This window comes from Sarcophilus harrisii, chromosome 2, assembly GCF_902635505.1.
Source record: "Sarcophilus harrisii chromosome 2, mSarHar1.11, whole genome shotgun sequence".
NCBI lineage: Eukaryota > Metazoa > Chordata > Mammalia > Dasyuromorphia > Dasyuridae > Sarcophilus > Sarcophilus harrisii.
In genome coordinates, this window is record NC_045427.1 from 342,159,958 (window position 1) to 342,171,169 (window position 11,212).

The following is an 11,212-nucleotide window of genomic DNA, read 5'->3' on the forward strand; positions in this document are numbered from 1 at the left end:
CGAACAAGAGACAGAGAACATTATAAAATGTAAAAAAGGCAATTTTGATTATATAAAATTTAAAAGTTTTGTTACAAACAAAATCAATGCAACCAAAAATATAAGGAAGATAGTAAACTGGGGGGAAATTTTGCAAGAAGTTTCCCTAATAAAGGCCTTATTTATCAAATATATAGAGAACAGTCTAATTTGTAAAAAAAAAAAAAAAAATTAAAAAATAAATCATCAAAAAGATGAACAGGCAGTTTTCAGACAAAGATATCTATAATCATATGAAGAAATGCTCTAAAGCATTATTGATTAGAGAACTGTAAATTAAAATAACTCTGAGATACAATTTCATACCTATCAGATTATCTACTATGACAAAAAAGGAAAATGATGGCTGTTAGAGGGGATTAGGAAAATGGGAACACTAATGTTGTTTGTGGAATTGTGAACCTATTTAACCATTCTGGAGAGCAATTTGTAACTATGTTCAAAGGACCAAAAAACTGTATATACCCTTTATTCCAGCAATGCCACTGCTAGGTCTATATCTCAAAGACATTAAAAAAAAAAAAAAAAAAAAAAAAAAAAAAGTACAGATGAACCTGTGGAGGTTTTCCTGGAGGCCATCTTAGTCTCAGCTGAAATAAATAATTACTCCAAAAATCGCAGCCAGATGGTAAAAATGCAAACGTTTATTTCTCCTTCCAAAATAGCCCGGTTAGTTGAAGCCCTATCTCTCTGCCTGGCTCCAAGAGATCTTGCAGCTTTGTCCTTGGCTTCTGCCTCTGCTTTCTTCAGCCTCCAACCAGCACCAAGTTGGAAGATGCAATGGATCTCTCTTGCCTCGAAGATAGGGCTTCTGGGTTCCAAGAGCTCTCTCCAACTCCAAGTAAACTCTCTCGAGCTCCCAGAGTTTCTAGTAACTCCTCAAGTGACTAACTCCAGTCAGTCCCACAAGAAGAACTAAAGCCAAGCTTCAAAATCTCCCTCTATTTATGTGATCTCCCAAAGGTTAACTCCACCTTCTGGAGGGAGAGGGATTCTGGGTTATCTCCCAGAGTGCTCTCTGGCCCTAAGAACTTCAAGGGAGATGTGAATTCGGACTAAGCTCTACACGCGTGAACTCCATTGAGTACTTAGATAGTTATGAGCTCTCTAAAGGTGTGAACACAAGCATTGTTTTCATCAGTTGTACTTAGTACCTAGTTCAGGTTCTGACCCAAAATAACTCTTTCTAAGATTAAATCAACTCCAATGGCTTAACATTTTGTAAAGATTCCAACACGAACCTATTTGTACAAAAATATTTATAACAACTTTTTGTGGTAGCTAAGAATTGGAAATTGAAGGTATGCCCATCAATTAGGGAATGGCTAAAAAAGCTATGCTATATGATTGTAATGAAATTGTTATAGAAGAAATATAGGAAATGATAAGCATGATGCTTTAAGAAAAACATGGAAAGACTTACATGAACTAATAGAAAGTGAAGTGAACAGAATCTGGAAAACATCATACATAGTGACAGTAATATTGTTTGATAAAGAACCATGAATGACTTAGCTATTCTCAGAAAAATAATGATCCAAGAAAATCCCAAAGGACTAATGATAAAACATACTTTCTGACTCCAGAAAAAGAACTGACATTGGTTGAATACAGACTTAAGTATGCTGTTTTTCACTTTCTTTTATTTGAGCTTTCCTATACAAAATGACTAATATAGAAATGTTTTACATGATTGCACAAGTATAATCTATATCTGATTGCTTACCATTTTAAGGAAGAGAGTAGGGCAGGAGGGAAAAAGGGATAAAAATTAAATATCAAAACTTTTTTTAAAAAAATATCTAAAAATTGTTTTAACCTTTAATTGGGAAGAAATAAAATATACTTTAAAAAAAGAATTAAAAAACCATATTTAGGATAATATTTGATTTAGCTATTACTTTAAAGTAGCCGAAAGCATGGCATAAGGCATTATAAAAATCAAAAGATAAAAGCTAAAAATGAAGAATAATTGATTCTGAAAAAATATAATTTTAAGGGATTGAAAATATATCTTTGATGAAATAGAAGACTTTCCACAATTCCTAATGAGAAGACTGGAACTGAGTAGAAAATTAAAATACCAACATAAAAGTCAAGAGAAAATCAAAAAGTTAAAGACTTGTTAATATATGGAAGGAATTTTATAAGGGTAACATCCTTTAATGGGTAAGGAAAAGGGAAGAGGATGAAACAAAAAGCCTCTGGGATGTAAATAGACAGAGGTCCTGAGATTGATTTTATTTCATTTCAATAAATTCTTTTAAGTTCATTAAGAAAAGAAAGGGGAAAGGTAAAGGGGAACAGGGAGGAAGAAATTCATATTACATAATTGGAGTGTACAAGTCTACACAAATGAAAAAAGGGTGGAAGAAGCAGGTATCAGTTCAACTAATTTCATCTAAACTAATCAAAAGAGGTTAGAACATGCACACATACTTACAGAGTTTGGTATAGAAATGCATTCAACTCAACAAGGAAACATGAAGGAACAGGAAAAGGAAAGAAGGAAAAATAATCAAGGTGGATTGTGAAGAGATTCTTAAGAGAAAAAAAGAAAGTTTAAATATCTGTCACTGGAATCAAAGACAGAAAAGTGGAAATGAATTGCATCAAGCAAAGAGTACTGATTCTTTCATGGACTTCTTCTTTATAAAGAGAGACCAAAGGGGGTGGGGGGTGGGGAAATATCTATATATGAGAACAGGATGTAAGGAAATACACAGTGATCACGGCCATGGGTATGAATAGGACAAACTCATCCATAAAATGGAAGAGAAAAGCAGAGTAGATGAAAAAGCAGAATCTATCAAGATGTTCTTTATACTTTTTTTATATATAAAACTTTTTATTGACAGAGCCCATGTCTGGGTAATTTTTTTACATTATCCCTTGCACTCACTTCTGTTCTGACTTTTCTCCTCCCTCCCTCCACCCCCTCCCCCAGATGGCAAGCAGTCCTATACAAGTTAAATATGTCACAATGTATCCTAGATACAATATATGTGTGCAGAACTGAACAGTTCTCTTATTGCACAGGAAGAATTGGATTCAGAAGGTAAAAATAACCCGGGAAGAAAAACAAAAATTTTTGCACATATGGGTCCCTTTCCCTCCTTTAAGATCTCTTTGGGATATAAGCCCAGTAGAAACACTGATAAATTAAAATACTGATTTTTTTTTTTTTTTACACAGTCTAATAAACTTTTAAGCATAGTTCCAAACTGCTCTCAGAATGGTTGGATCAGTTCACAAATCCACCAACAATGTATTAGTTTCCCATATCCCCTCCAACATTTGTCATTATCTTTTCCTGTCATCTTAGCTAATCTGAGAGGTGTGTAGTGGTATCTTAGAGTTGTCTTAATTTGCATTTCTCTGACCAATAATTGTTGGAATCCCTACAAAGTGTTAACTCATTAGAGTTGATAGAGACAATAATTATGTAATTTAGCATGGTTCAGTATGATTGATCTGATCCTACGAGGAGATGTTGTGGGCCAGACCTTGAAACAAGGTACTAAGTGAAATTGAGAAGACAATGTTTAAATCTAGTTTAGCATTCATTTAATCATACAACAAATAATGGTTTCCCAGTGATATAATGATTGGTGTGTACTCGGTGAACAGTATATAAGCAAGAAGCTCTCATGGCCAGACACAGAGCACTCTGGGAGATACAGAAGCCCACAAGCCCACTCTCGGAGGCGGAGTCAGATTCATTCCATCTTCCACCTTTGTGCTGGCTGGAGGCTGAAGAAAGCAGAGATATAAGACAAGCTTCAAGAGCTCTTGGAACCAAGCAGAAAGTGAATTCAGAGTAGAGGAGTGTCAGTTCAGAAGAAGCCCACTCTCAGAGGCGGAACCAGATTCATTCACTTCATCTCACACCACCGTGGTGGCTGGCCTCCTGCACTTTCCCCTGAGACCAAGGCTGGTCTGAAAGGCTCTCCAGAAAGCTGCCCAGCCCCAGGCAAGTAGACAAGACTCGGAAGGAGAAAATAAACATTTGGATTTTATTAGCTGGCTGTATTTGGAGTGATTATTACTTTTAACTGAAACTAAGGCTTCCTCCAGAAAAATTCCCCAAGAAACCTGCTCCCAGAGAACGATCATATATTATAAAAAAGAAGAACTTTTCTTTTTTCAACACAACTTTTCACCACAAATAGTGATTTAGATCATCTTTTCATATGACTAGAAATGGTTTCAATTTCTTCATCTGAAAATTGTCTGTTCACATCTTTTGATTATTTATTGATTGAAGAATGAAGTAAAAGGGAATAGGGCTTAGAAAATACCTAGTTCTGCAGAAACACTTGTTCTAGATTTTATACTCATTCGTTTCTAGATTATTTTCTGGATCTTCAATCCAGATAACACTTATTCTAGGTAGTTCTGTCCGCATTCGTTTCAAGATTCTTTTCTAGATCTTCAATCCAGATAACATTTATTCTGGGTATTTCTATTTGCATTGGGTTCTAGATTCTTGTTTGGATCTTCAATCCAGATAACACTTGTTCTAGGTATTTCTGTCCGCATTGGGTTCTAGATTCTTTTCTGGATCTTCAATCCAGATAACCCTTGTTCTAGGTATTTCTGTGCGCATTCGTTTCTAGATTCTTTTCTGGATCTTCAATCCAGATAACGCTTGTTCTAGGTATTTCTGTGTGCATTCATTTCTAGGCTCTTTTCTGGATCTTCAATCCAGATAACACTCCGTCTGCGTATTTCTGGGTTGAAACGTATGCACAGATAATTTTTCAACATTGTGTTTCAGATTTTCCCCTCCTTCCTGCCATCCTCTCCCCTAGATAGCAAGCAATCAAATGTATGTTATACATGTTAAAAATATATGTTAAATCCAATATGTGTAAACATTTATACAATTCTCTTGCTGCACAAGAAAAGATCAGATCAAAAAGGAAAGTAAATGAGTAAGAAAACAAAATGCAAGCAAACAACAACAAAAAGAGGGAGAATGTTACATTGTGATCCACACTCAGTTCCCACAGTCCTCTCTCTGGGTGTAGATGGTTCTTTTCATCACAAGATCATTGAAACTGGCCTCAACCATCTCACTGTTAGAAAGAGTTACTTTGATCCAAATTGATTATCCAATAATATTGATGTTGCCATGTACAATGATCTCCTGGTTCTGCTCATTTGACTTAGCATCAGTTCATGTAAGTGTCTCCAGGCCTCTCTAAAATCATCTTCCTGATCAATAAACCTAAATTCTTTATGAGGATGGGGTATATCCTAAATTATTTTGGGTGGTCTTTCAGGTTGAATTTTCTGTCTTATTTTTATTTGTAGTAATTACAGTATTTTCTTGATTACTAAGTAGTACCAATCTGATCATTGAAAGTTATTTTGTGTTTGTGGCAGCCCTGTTTGTAGTGGCTAGAAGCTGGAAACTGAGTGGATGCCCATCAATTGGAGAATGGTTGGGTAAATTGTGGTATATGAATGTTATGGAATATTATTGTTCTGTAAGAAATGACCAGCAAGATGAATACAGAGAAGCTTGGAGAGAATTACATGAACTGATGCTAAGTGAAATGAGCAGAACCAAGAGATCATTATATACATCAACAACGATACTGTATGAAGATGGAATCTGATGGAAGTGGATTTCTTTGACAAATAGACCTAATTCAGTTTCAATTGATCAATGATGGACAGAAGGAGCTACACCCAAAGAAAAAACACTGGGAAATGAATGTAAACTGTTTGCATTTTTGTTTTTCTTCCCGGGTTATTTCTACCTTCTGAATCCAATTCTCCCTGTGCAACAAGAAAACTGTTTGGATCTGCACACATACATTGTATCTAGGATATACTAGGACATATTCAACATATATAGGACTGCTTGCCATCTAGGGGAAGGGGTGGAGGGTGGGAGGGAAAAATTGGAACAGAAGTGAGTGCAAGGGATAATGTTGTAAAAAACAATTACCCTGGCATGGATTCTGTCAATTAAAAGTTACTATAATTAAAAAAAAAAAAAAAAAAAAAAAAGTTATTTTGACTTAGTGGCCAGATCTGCTTGTTAATCCTTTTCAGGAGAAGGTATCACAAATACCACTTTATATTACCTGATATTTATCATGTAGTAAATCATTCCTCTTCCTTTCTGTACCCGAAAATTGTCACATATTTCTTATCTTAGTGAGAAGCTAAGAAACCTTCTTGCTGATATAAAGCTATTTGAATTGTCTTAATCTCATTATTAAGTAATAAGATTAATAGAACATCATTATCATTATAAATTAAATAATTTGTTAAAATAAAACTTGGCTCTGTCTTGAAGCCCTTGCTTTGATGTGTTTTATTAAATTCTTTTTATTTTCTTTGTCCTGAATTTTGCCTCCTTAATTGGGATAAAGGTGTGAACAAAGAATTTTCCTTTTAACAAAATCTAGTTAAAATCTGGTAAAAATATCAATTCTGCTGTAGTAGTTATCATCTAATAATTCTATTTATAGTCAATTGCTTATGGATTTGGAAGTTGTTATTCCTGCTCCAATATAGTTCTGATTTGAGAATTCTGATCTGGTTAAAATCTGAGAAAAAGATAACTGTATAAACTCTAGAAACACCCACAAGGGAATCTGGATCCCAAGAGAATCTTTTAAAATAGATATCCTTTTTAAGCTTGCATTTATTGGTAGAATTTATGTCCAAATGAGCATCCATTGTCTGTGGTTCTAATGGTGACTTCATCTTCCTGCACTTTACTTCCAGTGTCCCCTTAGTAGAAGATGTGCCAAGAACTAGCAGGGCAATACTGGGGAGTTTTTCTCATTTCTATGTTTTTAATTCTGGTCAGGTTGTGAATGTAAAGAGAGAGGAGGGAAATGAAATAAGAAAATTTCCCCTTAGCAGACATTAACCAAAAGGAAATCTATCCTCCATTAAATATTTAGGAAAATGTAGTTTGAAAATACTGAAATATGAAAATGTTAGGTTTTGGGGTAAAAAGACCTTTTGTTATACAAAATATCTCTTTGTCATCCTTTTTTATTCCCTGGAGATTTTTCCCTGGAGAAGTCTGCAGAATAAAAAAAAAAAAAAAAAAAAAAAAAAAAAAAGGAGAAAAAAGCAGTGTTATCTGACTGGTTCTTAAAATTATTTCTTCTTTCCTTCCTGGAAAGAGAGGCTTGTTTAAATCACAATGTGAATAAAAAAATTGATTCCCAGAGAAAATTTTACCTTACCACTGTGAATGATTTAACATAATTAAATTGTCTAAGTAAATTAAAAGCAGATACACTTAATAGGAATTAGAATGGACTTTGATTTGGTGATTAAATTTCCGGGGGTGAAGATGGAATGGAGAGTTTTTTCTTTTACCAGCCCTTAGGAAGGTTGGCCTCTTTCATTTCTCTCAAAGCTGGAAGCCAGAAGTGACTGAGGCAGCATTACACTTGAAGAATCCAGAAGAAGATTTGTATATTAATGAATACCAAAGAGAATTCCAAAGGAATTGACAAAGACAGGAGATCTCTCACCTCTCCCCAATTCTACAGTACCTCTCACATAGAGCTGGGGCATCTATGAGAGAGCAACAAGGATAGAGTCCCATAACAATGAGCTTTGGGACAGGGATAATCATAATAATAATAGCAACTCTATAATGTTTTGCTATGTTCCAGGCATTGTGCTGAGCACTTACCGATTATTTCATTTGAGTATTACAACCCTAGGAGGTAAGTGCTCTTATTATTCCCATTTTTCAGATGAAAAAACTGAGGTGAAAACAAGTGATTTGCCAAAGGTTACACAACTAGTAAGTGTCTGAAGACATTTGAACTCAGGTCTTCCTGACTCCAACCAGAGCACTCTATAGCTACTGCATCACCTAGCTGACCAGATACTGTGTTTTTATGCATGATTTTTTCCATTATGCTTCCATTATGCTTGAGGAAACTTTATACCAATAAATACTGTGAATTTTGAGATAATGATGCCTAAAATGTAATGATTTTTTAAAAAATGTAAATGATTTTAAAATCTGGAGGGCAGAGTGCTCTTCTGATTAAAGATTTTGTTTCTTTGGAAATCCCATTGTGTCTGACAGATGAAATCAAACCAGCTCAGATTTTTGAAACCTTATCAGCTTTGGATAACAATATGAAAACAAAGGGTTTTTTTGTTTTTTTGTTTTTTCAATACTACCCTGAGATCTGAAACCTAGGTAGAGCAATGGATTGAGTGCCAGGTCTGAAGCCAAAATGACTTCTCTTGCTGAGTTCTAATCTGGCTTGAGAGCTTACTAGCTGTTTGAGCCTAGACAAATCACTTAACCCTGTTTACCTTACTTTACTCCTCTGTAAAATGAGCTGGAGAAGAAAATGGTAAAACAAATGGGGTCACAAAGAGTCGGACATGACTAAAATTATTAAACAATTCTGGGCTACTTTGACTCAGTTATCTTTCAAGAAGAACTAAGAATTTCCCCCAAAATAGTTTAGCATGTTTGTTGTTTATATGATTTATTGTCTGGACACAGATTTTATAAATTATGAAACTGCATCTGGAGTTGTAAGAACTATTGTTATATCTTTGATTTAGTTTAATTTAATCTAATATAATATATTCATGCTAACAATGACCAGTGTTTTTGTTCTCAGTTATAAGTAATGATTATATATTCCCTTTATGCATATATGCACCTCTAAAATATAATTTTTCCCCTAATTTCTTAACTTGTTTTTATATTAGGATATATTTAAACTAGAAAAAAAAGACAAATACTCTAGAAAAGCCCTATAGGTGATCAATAAGTATCTATGAATGTTTTTATTAATTCTTATTTTTTTATTAACCAATTACTGTTGCAACATGAAAAAAATTGTGTCCTGTGTCAAAGTGTAAGTGAAACTTGCTATGTGTGATGGAACTGAAATTTGATTTCTTCTATGTTTTGAATTCAGGTATAACTTTTTCTCCATCATTCAAGGGAAATGCTAAAATGATAAAATTGCTCAGGAAGGTGAATGTTAATGGCTGGGAAGATTAAGATGGCCTTATGGAGGAAATGAAAGGATCCTCTTGACTCAGTTTTCCCCACTATGCTATTTTCTTTCTGAATAGGATCTTTTCCACCTGGTTGATTCTGAGTCTAGCTATGATACCCCATCATCATTTTGGAAATCTGTTGCATTATTGGATATTTCAAAAGATATTTATGATTTTACTTGAAATTTACTCCACTTGATGATCTCATCTGCTTTCATGTATTTTATTTCCATCTTTATACTGATGATTTTCAAATCTACCTATCCTGCCTCAATCTCTCTTCTAACCTCCAATCTCACATTTCCAGCTGTCCAATAGACATACATGTGAAAATCAAAACACGCAAAATAGAACTTAATCCTTTCCCACTCCTACCTTCCCTGATATTGCAGAAAGCAAAATCATTCATCCAATCCCTCAAACTTGAAATCTTGGAGTTACTCTGAATTCCACACTCTTGTTCACACATACAACCACATATACTTTATTGCTAATACTTGTTGATTTTACTTTTGCAGTATCTCTCACATATGCCTCCTTTTCTTCTCTAACACTCTCTCTCTACCATAGTGCAGATCCTCATCACCTCTTTGTTGTTCAAATTCAGTCATATCCAACTCTTCTAAAACCGTAGCACATCAGGTCCTTCTATCCTTCACTATCTCTTGAAGGCCGTCCAAGCTCAGATTCATTTTTTCTATGACATTATCCATCTAATCCTCTGTCTTGCTTTTGCCTTGAGTCTTTCCCAACATCAGGATCTTTTAAAATGAATACCATATTCTCATTATATAGTCAAAGTATTCAAAGCCTCAGCTTCAATATTAGACCTCCCACTGAATAACCTGAATTAATTTAAATATTGACTGATTAGACATCCTTACTGCCCAAGGGAATCTCAAAAATCTTCTTCAGAACCACAAGTGGAAAACACTGATACTTCAATGCTGAACTTTCTTCTAGTCCAACATTCACAGCCATCATTGCTATTGGAAAAACCACATGGAAAAGCCATAGCTTCGACTATACAGCTCTTTGATGGCAGATTTCTTTTATTTCTTTGCCTTTTTAATATGCTTTCCAGATTTGCCATAGCTTTTCTTCCAAGGAGCACGTGTCTTTTAATTTCGTGTCTGCAATCATTATCTGAAGTGATCTTTGAGCCCAAGAATATATAAAAGCTTCCATTTCTGCTTCCATTTCTTCTCCCTCTGTTTTCCAGGACATGTACTTGGACCAATTGCCAAGATCTTCATCTTTTCTTTTGTTTTGCTTTTTTTTATATTAAGCATCAAACCAGCTTTTAATTCTTCTCTTTCACTCTCAACAAGAGGCTTCCTAATTCCTCTTCACTTTCTACCATCAGACTAGTATTATCTGCATATCATATCATATTATCAACTTACAACTGGACTATTGCAATAGCTGCTGATTAGTTGGCCTGCTTCAATCTTTTCTGACTCCAATCTATTCTCAATTCAGTAATCAGAGTGATTTTCCTAAACTTCAACTCCAGTCATATCACATACATACACACATTCACACTGACCTCACATACACACTCAGTAAACTCCATTGCCTCGAGGATCAAATACAAAATGCTCTTCTTGACATAAAGCCCTTCATAACTTAGACCCCTCTTACCTTTCTAGTTCTTTTTTTTAACACCTTAGTCCTTAACTAAGGAGGGGCCCAAATTATGAAGAGCTTTGAAAGGCAAAGATTTTTGTATTTGATCTTGAAGGTGATAGGGAACAACTGATGTTTACTGAATGGGAGAGGGAGGTATAATACAGTCAGACCAGCATTATAGGAAGATCACTTTGTCAACTGAGTTGATGGATTGAGGTGGGGAAAGAAGCTGAAGCAGAAAGACTAAGCTACAGAATATTAGTCCAGGTGTGACATGGTGAAGGGCTGCACCAGGTTGGTGGCAATGTCAAAGGAAAGAAAAGGAAATATATGTAATAAATGTGAACTAGTTAAACCAACAGGTCTTGGCAACAGATTGGATATAAAGAGTGAAATAGAGGAATTAAGGATTGTAAAGAGCTGAAACTCTTGGGTTCATTCACTGAGGTTTGGACAAGCAAGCACTTAAAGCTAATTACCAATTGGACAATACTCTCTTAGCATTTGCTTAGAA